The sequence below is a fragment of the Balaenoptera borealis genome (genome assembly GCF_965194805.1).
Source record: "Balaenoptera borealis genome assembly, chromosome: X".
NCBI lineage: Eukaryota > Metazoa > Chordata > Mammalia > Artiodactyla > Balaenopteridae > Balaenoptera > Balaenoptera borealis.
The window spans coordinates 27,374,183-27,388,724 of record NC_138881.1 but is presented as its reverse complement, the minus strand read 5'-3'; the positions used below and the strand labels follow the sequence as shown (position 1 = coordinate 27,388,724).

At 41.6% G+C, this 14,542-nt stretch overlaps 1 pseudogene across 1 annotated transcript; it reads right to left on the bottom strand.

Moving 5' to 3' along the window:
* Window positions 1-6,820: 6,820 nt before the first annotated feature.
* On the bottom strand, window positions 6,821-12,842 carry LOC309621139 (tRNA 2'-phosphotransferase 1 pseudogene; annotated as a pseudogene). Its single transcript has one exon. The product of its transcript is annotated as a tRNA 2'-phosphotransferase 1 pseudogene (transcript).
* Window positions 12,843-14,542: the final 1,700 nt, after the last annotated feature.

The following is a 14,542-nucleotide window of genomic DNA, read 5'->3' as shown; positions in this document are numbered from 1 at the left end:
AAAGAAAAAGTTATATGTATATAGTATGTGATTATTTATATATATATATAATGAAATATTATGCAGCCATAAAAAAGAAGCAAATCCTGCCATTTGCAATAAGATGGATGGACTGCGACGAGATTATGCTAAGTGAAATAAGTCAGAGAGAGACGATTAATATTGTATGATCTTATCTGTGGAATCTAAAACAAAACAAAAAACCAACATCTTGGAAAAGAGATCAGATTCCTTGTTACCAAAGGTGGGGGTGGGGGAGGGGGAATTAGATGAAGGCGGCCAAAGGTCACAAACTTCCGGTTACAAGATAAATAAATACAGGTAGTCCCTGACGTATGATGGTTCAACTTACCATTTTTTGACTTTACAATGGTGTGAAAGTGATACACATTCCACAGAAACTATACTTTGAATTTTGATCTTTTCCCAGGCTAGGGATACGTGCGACAATATTCTCTCGTGACACTGGGCAGCAGAAGTGATCCACGGCTCCCAGTCAGCCACATGATCAAGAGAGTGAACAACCAATACCCTTACAACCATTCTGTACCCGTACAGCCATTCTGTTTCTCACACTCAGTAGAGAATTCAATAAATTACATGACATATTTAACACTTCATTATAAAATAGGTTTTGTGTTACATGATTTTGCCCAAGTGTAAGGTAATGTAAATGTTCTGAGCACATTTAAGGTAGGTTAGACCAAGCTATGATGTTCAGTAGGTCAGGTGTATTAAGTGCATTTTTGACTTACAGTGTTTTCAACTTACAATTGGTTTCTCTGGACGTAACCTCATTGTAAGTTGAGGAGGATCTACATTGGCGATGTAATGTACAACATGATAGTTAACACTATTGTATGGTACATTTGAAAGTTGCTGAGAGAACAGTAGATCCTAAAAGTTCTCATCTCAAAAAAAAAATTTTTTTTTTTTGGTAACTATATGAGGCGATGGCTGTTAACTAAACCTTGTGGTAATCATTTTGCAGAATATGTATGTCAAGTCAGTATGCTGTACACCTTAAAATTATACAGTATTGTGTGCTAATTATATCTCAATAAAACTGAAAAAAAAAAGAAAGAAAACCTTGTATTTCTAGTTAGTGTCAGAATTCTTGGGCAGAATTGGCAATCTGTTAGACTATGTCTTTAACCTGCAGTTTGGCCAACTCCAAGCAGGCCCCTCATCTTCATTTCATCATAGCTGATTATTCTGTTGTGAAAGACTGAGTTTCCCTTGAGATACAGCAGTCCTTTGCTTTGTGCCCTACGTGGGTCACGGAATTTGCAGAGGTGAGGATCCACGTAGCTATGTCCACCAAGCCCTTTGAGCATTGCTGCCTTCCTGAGATTCTGCCAAATCACTGCCCCTTTTCTCTCCTTATCAATAAACGTATTCTTAGTAACACTGCTCATAATAGCCCCAAACTGGAAACAGTCCAAATGTCCATCAAAGGTAGAGAGGATAAATAAATTGTGGTATAGTCATACAATGGGATATTATACAGCACCAAGAATGAACAAACAACATGACACACAACAACATGGATGAATCTCACAATCTTAATGTTAAATGAAAGGAACTAGAAACAAGAACATTTAGGAGAGTAGAATTTGCCACCCTAAAATATGTCTCTTTGCCATATTAATTGTTTTAAGCTCTTATGTTCCGAGAAACAGCAGACATAGAAAGGGCTCTGAAAACCAAGTAGGCGTTGCCCTTTTGTAAGAAACATTTACATTTGTAAGGGAAATCTCCATTTGTAAGAGGGCCTCACTCTCTGTACCTGGAAGAGGAAGATAACCAAATATCTAGAAACCTATCAATGGAGAAGGCAATGACTTAAATCTGCATCACAATCACCCTTGGTTACTGTGCTTTTCCTGGGAACCTCCCATAACTGACTCTCCCCACCCTCAGCCATCCTCTTTTTTGTTTAGCTGTGGATGGTATTTAAGGGGAAGGCTTTGGCCATTTTGGTGAGTTACTCAGTTTTTCTGGGTCTCTCCCCTGTACACATGTTAAATGTTTGTTTGATTGTCCCCTGTTAATCTGTCTCCTGTCAATTTAACTCTTAGACCGGCCAGAAGGACTTGGAAGGATAAAGGAAAATTTCTTCCTCCCCAACAAGTACAAACTGTATGGTTTCATTTATATAAATTTTAAAAACAGGTAAAACTAATCTAAAGTACTTAAGTAAGGATACTAGTTGAAGGATAGCAGAATATGCCACCTCCAAATATGCCTCTTTGGCATAAGGATTATTTTGAGGTGGCATATTTTTGAGAAAAAGTAGACACAGGAGAAGCTCTAAAATCAGAGTAGAATTTACTCTTTTGTGAGGGAAATTTACATTTCTAAGGTTAATCTCCATTTTTAAGGGTGTCTTTCTCCCTGTATCAGGAAGAAGAGGATGACTCCAAACACAAGGTACTCTCATCGTGGAGAAAGGCATGGACTTAAACTTGCTAATAATCTGTTTTTCTGGTAACCTTCCATAACTGGTCTCCTTACCCCTCTTGAAGATGGTATTTAAGGTGGTGTCTTGGGCCATTTTACAGAGCTTTACTCAGTTTCCCTGGGTATCTCCCATGTACACAGAAGGAATATATATTAAACTGGTTTTTTTTTTCTCCTGTGAATCTGTCTTTTATTACGGGAGTCTCAGGCAAGAACTCAGAAGGACAGAGGGAAATTTACTTTTGGTGGTTATTCAAGGGGTAGTGACTGAAAGAATGCACAAGAGGGCTTCTGGGACCCTAGAAATATTCTCTTTCTTGATCTGGATACTAGTTACATATGTGTGTTCACTTGGTGAAATTTTGTACAGCTACACACTTATGATTTGTGCATTATATATGTTATATTTCAATTAAAAGTTTACATTAATATGATATCCTGCTCTCCCTTTGCCCTTAGGGCCACTTCTCTTCAGTGAACTCAGGGTTTAGAAAAAATTCCAGGATGGGAGGTATCTTGTACTGACTTCTGCCTAGGGTGACCAACTTGTCCCAGCTTGCCTGGGACTTTCCCAGTTTTTGTACTGAAAGTTCCACGTGCCAGGAACTCCCCCTCCCCAAGTCCTGGACAAACTGGGAGAGTTGGTCACCCTGTTTCAGTCTACAAATATAAATTTGAGAAGGGGCATAAAAAGAATTGACTAACTTTCTGGAATGGGGGAAAGAAGAACATACATTATGCTCTCAATAAATTATCCCAGCACAATACTTAGAGCTTACTCATCCCCATAATTAACAAAAGTTCTCCTCTCTGTTTGGGCAATTAAAGGCACACAATATCACTTTAAAAGTCAGAATCTAGGACTTCCCTTGTGGCGCAGTGGTTAAGAATCCACCTGCCAATGCAGGGGACACGGGTTCGAGCCCTGGTCCGGGAAGATCCCACATGCCACGGAGCAACTAAGCCCGTGTGCCACAACTACTGAGCCTGCGCTCTAGAGCCCACGAGCCACAACTACTGAAGCCCGCGCGCCTAGAGCCCGTGCTCCGCAACAAAAGAAGCCACTGCAGTGAGAAGCCCACGCACCACAACAGAGTAGCCCCCGCTCGCCGCAACCAGAGAAAGCCCACACGCAACAGCAAAGACCCAACACAGCCAAAAATCATAAATAAATAAATAAAAGCCAGAATCTACATTAACCTAAAAGCTCAGGTCACACACGCGCACACACACACAAAGAACCATCTGAACCTAGATCCAGAGGGAGATATTCAGTTGGAAAGTTTACTTTTAGAAAGGTCAAGTTATTCTCTCTGAAGTTCCTGTAGACAAGTGATTTTAGAGATAGAGGTCCCTTGAGATCTACAGGAAATGCTATTATAATACAAATAAACCTTCATGCAATGCAGCTGTGACATTTGATACCAGAGAGAATATGACTGAAAATACACAGCACCACTCTGGCTTTTCTCAAATGCAAAGGGAATTGTCAGAGACAACTATAACTTGCATAGACAAAAACCAAAACATGTGAATTTCCATTTATAGTTCAAAGGATAAAGATGCCGGGCGGTGGGTGGTAAGGGTAGGCTGCAGAATAGCTACCAGAAATATTGACTTCCATCTTGGCCAAATATTTCCAAAATGAGAAGCCAGAAAAGAGAGGACCCAGTTTAAATGAACTTCTCAGTCAATAAGTCCCTTAAACAAAGTGTTGTTCCTTTAACGTCTTCCATTGCCCAGTGATTAAATAGGCTCCCACACAGCCCTGATTAAAAACATTTTCTGGGGCACATTTCTCCAATTCCAGTTCTATAGCACTTAATGTTCCCTCCAAAATTGCTTTGGGGAGAGCAATCTCATGTCAGGGAAATGAATTCAAAAGTGCTTCCCTACAAGGGCTGAAAAAATTCGTACCTTTAATCCACAACTTGCAAAATACCAGGCTTTAGATTGCTTTTGGAAGTTCAGAAAATAAATCCAAGAAGGCTGATATTGAGTGAGGTAATCTTTAGCGAGTCTACATACACATTTAGTCTTTAAAACTATCATTTTAGAATAGGAGATTACCGATGTTCTTCAACAGAATGTACCGTTTTAACCAAGTAAACTATTTGGAGAGCATGTTTTGTAAGCTTTAGCTTTTCTAGACTATCTCCTTTTCAGAGGTTATACTTTAAACTTTTGCCAGACTATGTATTTAAATCCTGCTTGTACACAACTTAGCATTCAGCCACAGACCTCGAAGGGACCCCATGTGGGTTTATGGATCTTTTCTGTTTAGTCCCTTCTAGTATTTTGCCCGGCATAAACATCTCCCTCCACTGGACAATCTTTCTGGGGTTTTTTTGGCCACAGGGCATGTGGGATCTTAGTTCCCCGAGCAGGGATCGAACCCGTGCCCCCTGTAGTGGAAGCTCAGAGTCCTAACCACTGGAGTACCAGGGAATTTCCTGGACAATCTTTCTGGATTCATGGGTGAAGGGGAACAGAATTTGCCACCCCAAAATATGCCTCTTTGGCATATTGATTATTTGGGGCTGATTATTATTATTTTTTTCTCATTTCATAAACTTCCTTTATTCAGGGGTGAAAACACGACTATCAGCAGAGGTAAGAGTCAGTATGAGCCTCATTTCTTCTAAGGAATCGTGTAAAGATTAACTTTCTAGATTAATGGTCTCAGTTCTCATTGTCACCTGGCTATTCTGACTTAGATTTCAAACTGAAGACATCCAAAACTAGATTACTGCTGCCACCTGCCCACCTCCCTGTCCTGTGCCCTTTATCTCAAAGGGAAAAACAGGCTTGTAGCTGCTCAGGCAAAGTCTAGGTTCGAGTCCTTTATCTCTCACCACCTGACTTAAACAGTGGCTGGTGAGCAAGAATCCCTAGTGAGAACATACCTGGATCCGACCAGTTCTCACCACCACAGCTCCACCAACCAGTCCAAACTGGCCCATGCCTGGGTGGTCGCAGACATCTCCTTCTTGCCTGCCTCTTCTCCAGCAGGTGGTTTTAAAGGCAAGTCCGAATGTGTCTTTCCCCAGCTCAGAACCTTGGGAAGTCCCCATTCCCTCGCAAGAAAACTGATCCTTAGCGAGGTCCCAGGCCCCACCTCTTCTTTATTACCTGCAGCTGCAGCCCAGGACTAGCCTGGGAGCCCTTAAGGATAGTGACGCCCTTTGTGAGCGCAGGTGAATGGAATCCTCATCCTTAGTGAAGGGGTCTGCAAATTGTTGAGCTGATTATTTTGGAGAGACTTCAGCCAGAGGAGAACCTCTGAAAATAGACTAGAAGCTGCCCTTTTGTAAGAAACATTTACATTTATAAGGGAAATCTCCATTTGTAAGGGTGTCTTTCTCTCTGGGTCAGGAAGAGGAGGGTGACTTTAAGTCTCTAGAACCTGTCATCCATGGAGAAGGCAGAGGTTTAAATTTGCATAACAACCTTACCCTTGTTCACCGTGCTTCTCTTGATAGTCTCTCAGAACTGGCTGCCCTCCCATCCCTCCAACATCCTCCCTTGTCTTTAGCTGGAGATGGTATTTAAGGTGGGGACTTGGGCCATTTCAGGGAGTCATTTAGTTTTCCTGGGTCTCTCCAATGCATACGGGAGGTATCCGTGTTATTAAACTTCTGTTTGTGTTTCTCCTGTTAATCTGTCTTTTATTACAGGGGGGTTCTCAGCCAAGAACCTGGAAGGGTAGAGGGGAAATTAGTTTTCCTCCTCTACTTGGACAGTGACGTGAACTGGGACAGTTTGCTTGGCCTGTGTCCACTTGGGAACAGACCCCCCACAGCCTTTTTCATGTGTGACTCTAATTCTTCCCTCCAAATAGATCCTCTAGCAAAGGCCATAACTCAACACAATTCCGGGAAGCATCATGCACAGACATGATCCAAAGGGTGCCATTCAATTAGAGTTGTGTGGGGTCTAGACCCTGTCTCACCCTCCAGTTCTATTTCTGTTCACCTGAAATGAGGATTGGTCAATTGTTCACATTGCCCTTAAAGCCATGGTCTCCATGAATTTTTGACTGTTTACCGTATCAGTAAAAAGATTTTTGATCACACTCTCCAATATATATATACACACCTTTATTTATAAAATATAGACTCGTGCACACGAACACAATAAAGAATTTTTAAAAGCTTGAAATACAAAATAAATATGTATAGAACTTCTAACAATTTTTGAGATCATCAGGTTGGATGAAAAAGCAAGATCCAAATATGCTGCTGCCAAAAACCCACTTTGAATTTAAGGATGCAAATAGGTTAAAAGTATAAGCATGGGGAAATACATACCATACTAACACTAATCGAAATAAAGCTGCAGTGGTTGTATTAATATCAGAGCGAAAATAATAACAGAGGTGAGGAGGGAGACAAACCTTCAGTCTCTAATAGAGTGTTCCTACTAAATAGCTTTCCTAGAAATCTGTAGCATGGCAGGTTGCTTGTGGAGAATTCTGGGACTTTGGCTCCAGTCATCATTATTTCCTTCTTGAAGACTCAGTAAATATGTATCACTTTGGACACTAAAAGAGAAAAGAAGCCATTTATTAACTCAGAGCACATAATGACATTACAACATTAGGACAATATCCTTAACAAGAAGAAAGGGAGATATGCTGCAGAAGGGTGTGAGGGGCAGAGAGAGAACCACAGAGTAGCCGAATGCCAGTGGAACAAAAGCGTGACTTTTTACCCAATGTGAACTTGATTGTCAAAGACCTTCAGACCTTAGCTCTACCAATCATCACCTGTGAGACTTTGGACAAGTTATTCACCTCTGTGAAGCTCATTTTCCACATTTGTAATAGAATAGTAATAGAAACCACTTCTCAAATTTGTTGTGAGACCAGGAGACTATATGAAGAAAGGGTGAAAATGTTTATTTCCATATTAATGTTGCCAATCATTTGGACCGGTGTCTTCTCAGCCATTATCTCCCACCAGAGATACATATCTGAGACACTGTATCACATAACTGTGTTCCCACAGTTTGTGCCCTTACTCCTCTCTCTTGGTTGAATATTCAGAGACATTAAACTGAGGTTAAACGTCTTTTTACCCAGTGTGATTGCTTTCATGAATTTTAATAATCTGAATTATATAATCCCACCATGCCTTCTCCTTGTTAGACTAGAAAAGATTCAACTCTCTTCCAACTACTTTGGTTAAATATTTTCCAGTATATCTTATGATTATTAAAAAGAAAAATACATTAATTCATTAACCAAATAAATATTTATTGAGTGTCCACCAAATACTGTGCTAGGTACCAGGTATAGAGCAGTGAACAAAATAGACCAAATACACCCTTATATTACATACCAGTATAAATAACTATAATAATACAAATTTCTTAAAATCTGTTGACTTTGTTCCAAAACTTCCATTGAGAATGGTCATTGTCGCCATTCTCAAATAAAATTGGTATTCAATTTGTATTTAGACAGTGCAAATTAATGAAGGTATCTTTAGTGCTAGAGATAAAGGAATATAGGGTAGATTTATCACACGAAATGAACATCAAGAAAATAACATATAATAAAATGAACATGCTGAGAAAAGAAAGAAAAATCTCTTGGTGACAATCATTAATTTTTCATTCTCTTTAAAGATTTATTTTATAATATAAGAAGGGAGGAAATATCAGGTATTTGGAATATATAACAAGCTCCAAATTCGCATTAAATATATCTGAAAGAGAATAAAAGAATTTGGGAAGTAATGTCAGCAGTCTGACAAGCATATTAAAAAAATTGTAAGAGTGCATGAGTTTTCTCATGTTTACAGTTATTAAAGTCACTGTGTAGCTGGTTTACTCGACTTTCAAAATCAAGTTTTGACAGGGCCCAGAAAGTCAGCTTCACTGCCAGTTATGAGACATTCTTTGAGCATTTATACCAATCATATCAAAGCTAGCAGAAGTTTAGCTGCAATTTTTTTTCTTGTGGGAGGAGCTTGCTGTTTCCTTTTTGAAAGTGAGTCCTTTGCTACTGTATGATATGGCAATCTGAGGGTGCCAGTTTTCTATTTCACTGCCCCCGTGCCTTCTACAATTGCTGACTCACTTTCTGGGGTGAAATTAAGAATCTGTCTGAACCAATAGGCATTTGTGGCAGAAAGTGCTAGTTCTCCCCCAGCATTCATTTTCCCTTTCTTCTGAGGAAACAGAATCTTAGCTAGGCACAGCATTCACAAAGGTCAGCAAGATCCTGGAAAGCAGCTCACAGGCATCAGAAGCAATAGCAGGGGGGTAAATGAGAAAGATTTACAAGTTTAGCAGTGTCTGCTGCTTCTTCCTACTTTTAGCAATATCCTACAGAGGGATGGACCCCAGTCAGAGCTAGCCAAACAGCAACCAAAAATGGAAGAGAACATAGCTCTGTCAAGAGTCATTCTTTGGGCTTCCCTGGTGGCGCAGTGGTTGAGAATCTGCCTGCCAATGCAGGGGACACGGGCTCGAGCCCTGGTCTGGGAAGATCCCACATGCCAGCGGAGCAACTGGGCCCGCAAGCCACAACTACTGAGCCTGTGCGTCTGGAGCCTGTGCTCCGCAACAAGAGAGGCTGCGATAGTGAGAGGCCCGCGCACCGCGATGAAGAGTGGCCCCCGCTTGCCGCAACTAGAGAAAGCCCTCACACAGAAACGAAGACCCAACACAGCCAAAAATACATATAAATAAATTTTAAAAATAAATAAATAAAATAACAAATGTTGAGAAAAAAAAAAAAGAGTCATTCTTTGCCTGTGGCCTGTGATTTCAGAGCTCCACACAATTGAAAAAGCCAACTGCTTTCTGCAACTCCACAGTGAAGCAGTTTAAAGGGGCTGCCAAAAAGGAAGACTTGGCAAGAGATAATACTGCGGCTCCCCAAGGACCTTCCTTCTTGACAGACAAGTGAGAGCTGGAGCAGAGGTAAAGAGCATACCTCTACTCTCCGTACCTGCAGGTTCTGCATCCGTGGATTAAACCAACCTAGGATAGAAAATATTCAGGAAAATAAAAAATCCAGAAAGTTCCAAAAAGCAAAATTTGAATTTACCCTGCTGGCAAATATCTATGTAGCATTTACATAGTATTTATAACTATTTACATAGCATTTACATTGTATTAGGTATCATAAGTAATGTAGAGATGATTTAAAGTATACGGGAGAATGTGTGTAGGTTACATGCAAAGACTACGCCATTTTACATAAGGGACTTGATCACCTACAGATTTTTGTACTGTGGGGTTCCTGGAACCATTCCCCCTTGGATACTGAGGGACAACTGTATTAAGGATGACAGTTTCCCACCCGAACCTACTAAGAAGAGCTTAAGGAAGCAGTCATCAAGTTGAATGAGAGGAAGATGAGTCAGCACAGAGAACAGTGAAACAGTAAGAGAATTTGCCTGGAAGAGACCTTGGGCTGTGGTTACTTCTTTTCTTTTCTTTTGTTTTTCAAACATGAGTTTCTTTTTTTGATTGTCTATTTACATTTCTTTATTTTAATGACTATTTTATTGTTGGATCATCCTTTATCCTCTGGAGCGGTGCTTGGGGCCACTCTGACACTCTGTCTACTCATTACAGGCCAAGGAGAGGGGCTTTTGGGTGGGGCGTAGTTGCAGGGCCTTCTTGAAATACTTGGGAAGCAGGAAGCCGTCAGCATTCCCTGGAATCAGGATCACCCCATTGAAGGAGAGGAAGAAGGGTATTTCATCTGCCAGGGCCAGGGGCCCACTGATGAACAAGGCCGCTTCACAATTTGGCCACAGGCCCCTGATGACACCGTGCACAGTCCCCAGGCAGTCCTGAGGCCAGGTGGATGTGCATCCTTCCCCAGCAGGACACGCCTTTGAGCAGGATGCATGGCCAGTGCTGCCAGAATGTGCCATAAACAAGCATCAGGGGCAGGGCCTGCGGCGTTGCCAAGGGCATCAGATCCAGCTCAGGTACTTGCAGGAAGTGACCACGATTGGCCTGGATGAGAGCCAATGCCGGGGTCCCCTGGCTGCAGTGTGAACCAATGCTTCCCCATGGTGTCCACCACTTGCTGCACATCTTCAGCTGAGAAGCTGCGGGACTGGGGCAGCTGTAGGAGGGTGCCCAGGGGCAGGAAGGCTTTGACCCCCACGGGAAGCCCCAGCTCCGGGGCTCCATGACAGGTCATAGGACCAAGTTTTGGGTACTTGCACATCTTGGTCTGGTTCCTGGGGTCTGTGAGCCCGTCTATCCCTGGGCCCTGCTGCTTCCTGCCTCTTTCCTCCAGAGAAGTTCATACTCAAGATAGACTCCTGCTGTCTGGCAGCGCGTTACTTCTATATGTAATTGCCAAACAGCAAATACAACAGAAGCCTGTTATTAAGTGTTACAGGAATCTGAAAGCCAAAGAGACCAAAAGCCTGGCAAATGCCCATGATTATTAGAGTCAGTGTAGGGGAGGAAAAATTATTTTCCCTCTAACCTTCTGGATTCTTGGCTGAGACACCCCTGTAATAAAAGACAGGTTAACAGGAGAAAAACAGAAGTTTAATAACATGTGTACTTCTCTTTATACATGGGAGATACCTAGGAAGACTGAGTAACTCCCCCCAAATGACCTGAACCATCACTTAAATACCACCTTCAGCTAAAGACAAAGGAAGATGGGGCTGGGGAAAGTGGGGTGGGCGGAAAGCAGGGGCAGTCAGTTTGGGGAGGTTACCAGGCAAAGCACAGTAAACAAGGGTATGGTTGGTATACAGATTTACGTCATTGCCTTCTCCCTTGATGAAGATTTCCAGACATTTAGAGTCATTCTCCTCTTCCTGGTACAGAGAGGGAGACACCCCTACAAACGGAGTTTTCCCCTATAAATGTAAATGTCCCTTACAAAAGGGTGACTTCTACTTGGTTTTCAGAGCTTCTCTTGTCTTTTGCTTCTTGAACTTAACCAGCTCAAGATAATCATATTTTGGGGTGGCAAATTTTGCTCCCCTTCAGTAGTAATGGAATTGTACTTGGAAGTTTCCCTTGGTGATGGGGATGTCCTATGTACAGGAAGAAGAGCACACATAGATATTTACGTGGCCAGAATAGCAGAATGGCAGAGGCCAATAGTTTCCCCCAATATCTGTTTGCCTCTTCTATTATCATAATAGAATTTTGAGCTGAGTACATGACCACCTAAAATAAAAACTTCACTTCCTAGTCTCCCTTGTACTTAGATGTGGTCATGGAACTAAGTTCTGGCCAGTGGTGTGTGAGAAGGAGGGGGATTACCAGTTATAGGGGAATTGACATCAGGTGAGTTCATCACTAGTTACCAGGGAAACCAGTAGAGGGGCACGCCAAAGAAGGTAAGATAGGATAAGAATAATCACTACCTGGGGCCTGGGGCAAGTATCAATAGTAGGAAGGTCAGTCATGTGTGTATGGTAGAGGTGAAGCAAGCAAGAGAACAGCCATCTTGTGTGGCCTGACCATACAACCTATTTCATGCTACACACTATGCTAAGTGTTTTGTATTTATATTCATGTATTTGGTCTTCACAACATTTTTTTTTTTTCGGCCGCGCTGCGAGGCATGTGGGATCTTAGTTCCCCAACCAGGGATCGAACCCATGCCCCTTGCAGTGGAAGCACAGAGTCTTAACCACTGGACCACCAGGGAAGTCTCTTCACAACATTTTATATAAGGGAAACTGAGACTTGAAGAAGCTAAGCAAGTCACCCAGGGTCACATAACCAGGAAGAGCTTTGAGTGGGTTTCAAATCCAAGGGTGTCTGACTTCAGAGTCAGTACTCTCAACTACTAAACTGTATTGCCTCTCATGCCAAAATAGCAACATCTATAATGATGATAATGTACAATGCTGGAAAGACTGGTAAAGTGGTTTACTCATCCATTACTGTCCAATTTGCTTTCAGATACCTTGCTGCCCTTCTCTTGCTCTCTGTGTCATAGAAAACTATATTTTCCAAGTTCCTTTGTTCTCTGGCCTCTGGGTAGGTTTTCCCAATGGACAATACTTGCAGAAGATTGGAGAGCAAGAAGATGGAAGAGTCCAAAGTATTTTTCTCTGTCTCTTTTTCTGTTTCTTACAGCATCTCTTCCATGGATCCAGCTTTTCCCAAAGCAAACCTTCCTTGATGATCCCAGTTACTACTGGAGAGTTCTGACCAGGCAGACCCAGTCATGGTTCTAGTTCCCTTCAGATGGCCCTAGTTTCTGCCCTCTGGTAATACCACCTCATCCAAGTGTCCCTCCATCCCCAAAGGTGGCAGAATTTTTCTGCTGTTGTCAATCTCTGGGTTATTTCACTCCTGACTTCTTAGCTTCTCCATTACTTGTGAAGTCAATTTCCTGTTTTCTTTTCCCTCTGTTAAAAGTACTAGAGTGGTTTTCATGGTTTTTGCTGGAACCTGACTCAATACACAGACAATATACCCCTTTTGGGAATAAGAGCGGTATTGATGATCATACATGTTGACCCAGTTTTCTATGCTGAAAAATGTATCCTAAGGAAATAATTTAACAGAAACAACAACAACAAAAACTGCACATGTGTCCATTTCAGCATTATATTTAATATCGGGAAATTGGAAACCACCTAAATGGCCAATATTGGAAGAATGGACTAAAAAAATGAGGGTACATAACATGATGGAGTAATGTGCAGCTGTTATAATTACTGTACCAGTCAGCTTTTGCTAGATTTTGCTGCAGTAGCAGATAATCCCCAAATCTCAGTGATTTATCACAGGTTTATTTCTCACTCAGTTACCTACCCTTTGCAGTTCAGCTGTAGCTCTGCTTCATCCCAGGACCCAGTTGGAAGGACTAGCTCCATATTGGTCTCAAAGCAGTGAATAAAGAGCAAGGATTGACTAGTACAATAACTCCTACAGCTTATGCTCAAATGCGGGATGTATCATTTCTGCTCAAATTCCACATGACCAAGCCTGATTTCAATGGGGCAGACGCCACTCCTATGGGGAGGCCCACCAGGAATTGGTTCCGCAGAGATGGCACCAGAGGAAAGGGATAGCAAATATTTTCAACAATAATAAAATCTTCCACAGTAATGAAGACTGTGAAAATAACATGGAAAATGTTTGATATAATGATAGGTAAAATAAGAATCTACAGAAAGATTTTACATATACTAAAATCCATTCTAACCTGCTTCCTGGGCATATGAAGTTAGATGTAGTCATATGACTAAGTTCTAGTCAATGACACTATCTACCTGGAGACAGCTTTAGATCCCACAAGATCCCACAGGACTGTTCCATCCCTCTCCATTTCAGATGCCAATCGCAAGTCCAGGTTGTCACCTGTGCTTCTGAACAACTGGCTATAAATTGGATGTTCCCATGACCCACTCCTCAGGTTTGATTAATTTTGCTAGAATAGCTCACAGAATTTAGGAAAACAGTTTATTTACTAGACTACCTGGGTACTATAAAATGATATAACTCAGGAACAGCCAGATGGGAGAGACACCTAGCGCAAGGGATGGGGAAAGAGCACAGAGCTTCTTTACACTTTCAGGACATGCCATCCTTCCAGAACCTCCATGTGTTTACCAACCTGGAAGCTCTCCCAACCCTGTCCTTTTGGGGTTTTATGGAGACTTCATTAAGTTGGCATGGTTGATTAAATCATTGGCCATTGGTGAGTAATTCAACCTCCAGTCCTTCTCCCCTCCCCACAGGTTGGGGGATGGGACTGAAAGTTCCAACCCTCTAATCTTGGTTGTTGGTTCCCTTGGCAACCAGCCCCCATTCTTAGGGGCTTTCCAAAAGTCACTTTATTAGCATAAACTCAGGTGTAGTTGAAAGGGGCTTATTATGAATAACTAAAGTCACTTTTAGAGCTCTTATCACTTAAGAAATTCCAAGGGTTTTAGAACTCTGTGCTAAGAATGGAGACAAAGACCAAATATATCCCTTATTATAAATCATGTTAAAAAACAAAATTCAACTGAGTAAAACTTAAAGATCTTATTGGCTTTATTCAACAATTCATGGATTGGGCAGATCCCATCTAACAGATAGAAAGGAGCTCCGAAGAGCTATACGAAATGGAAGA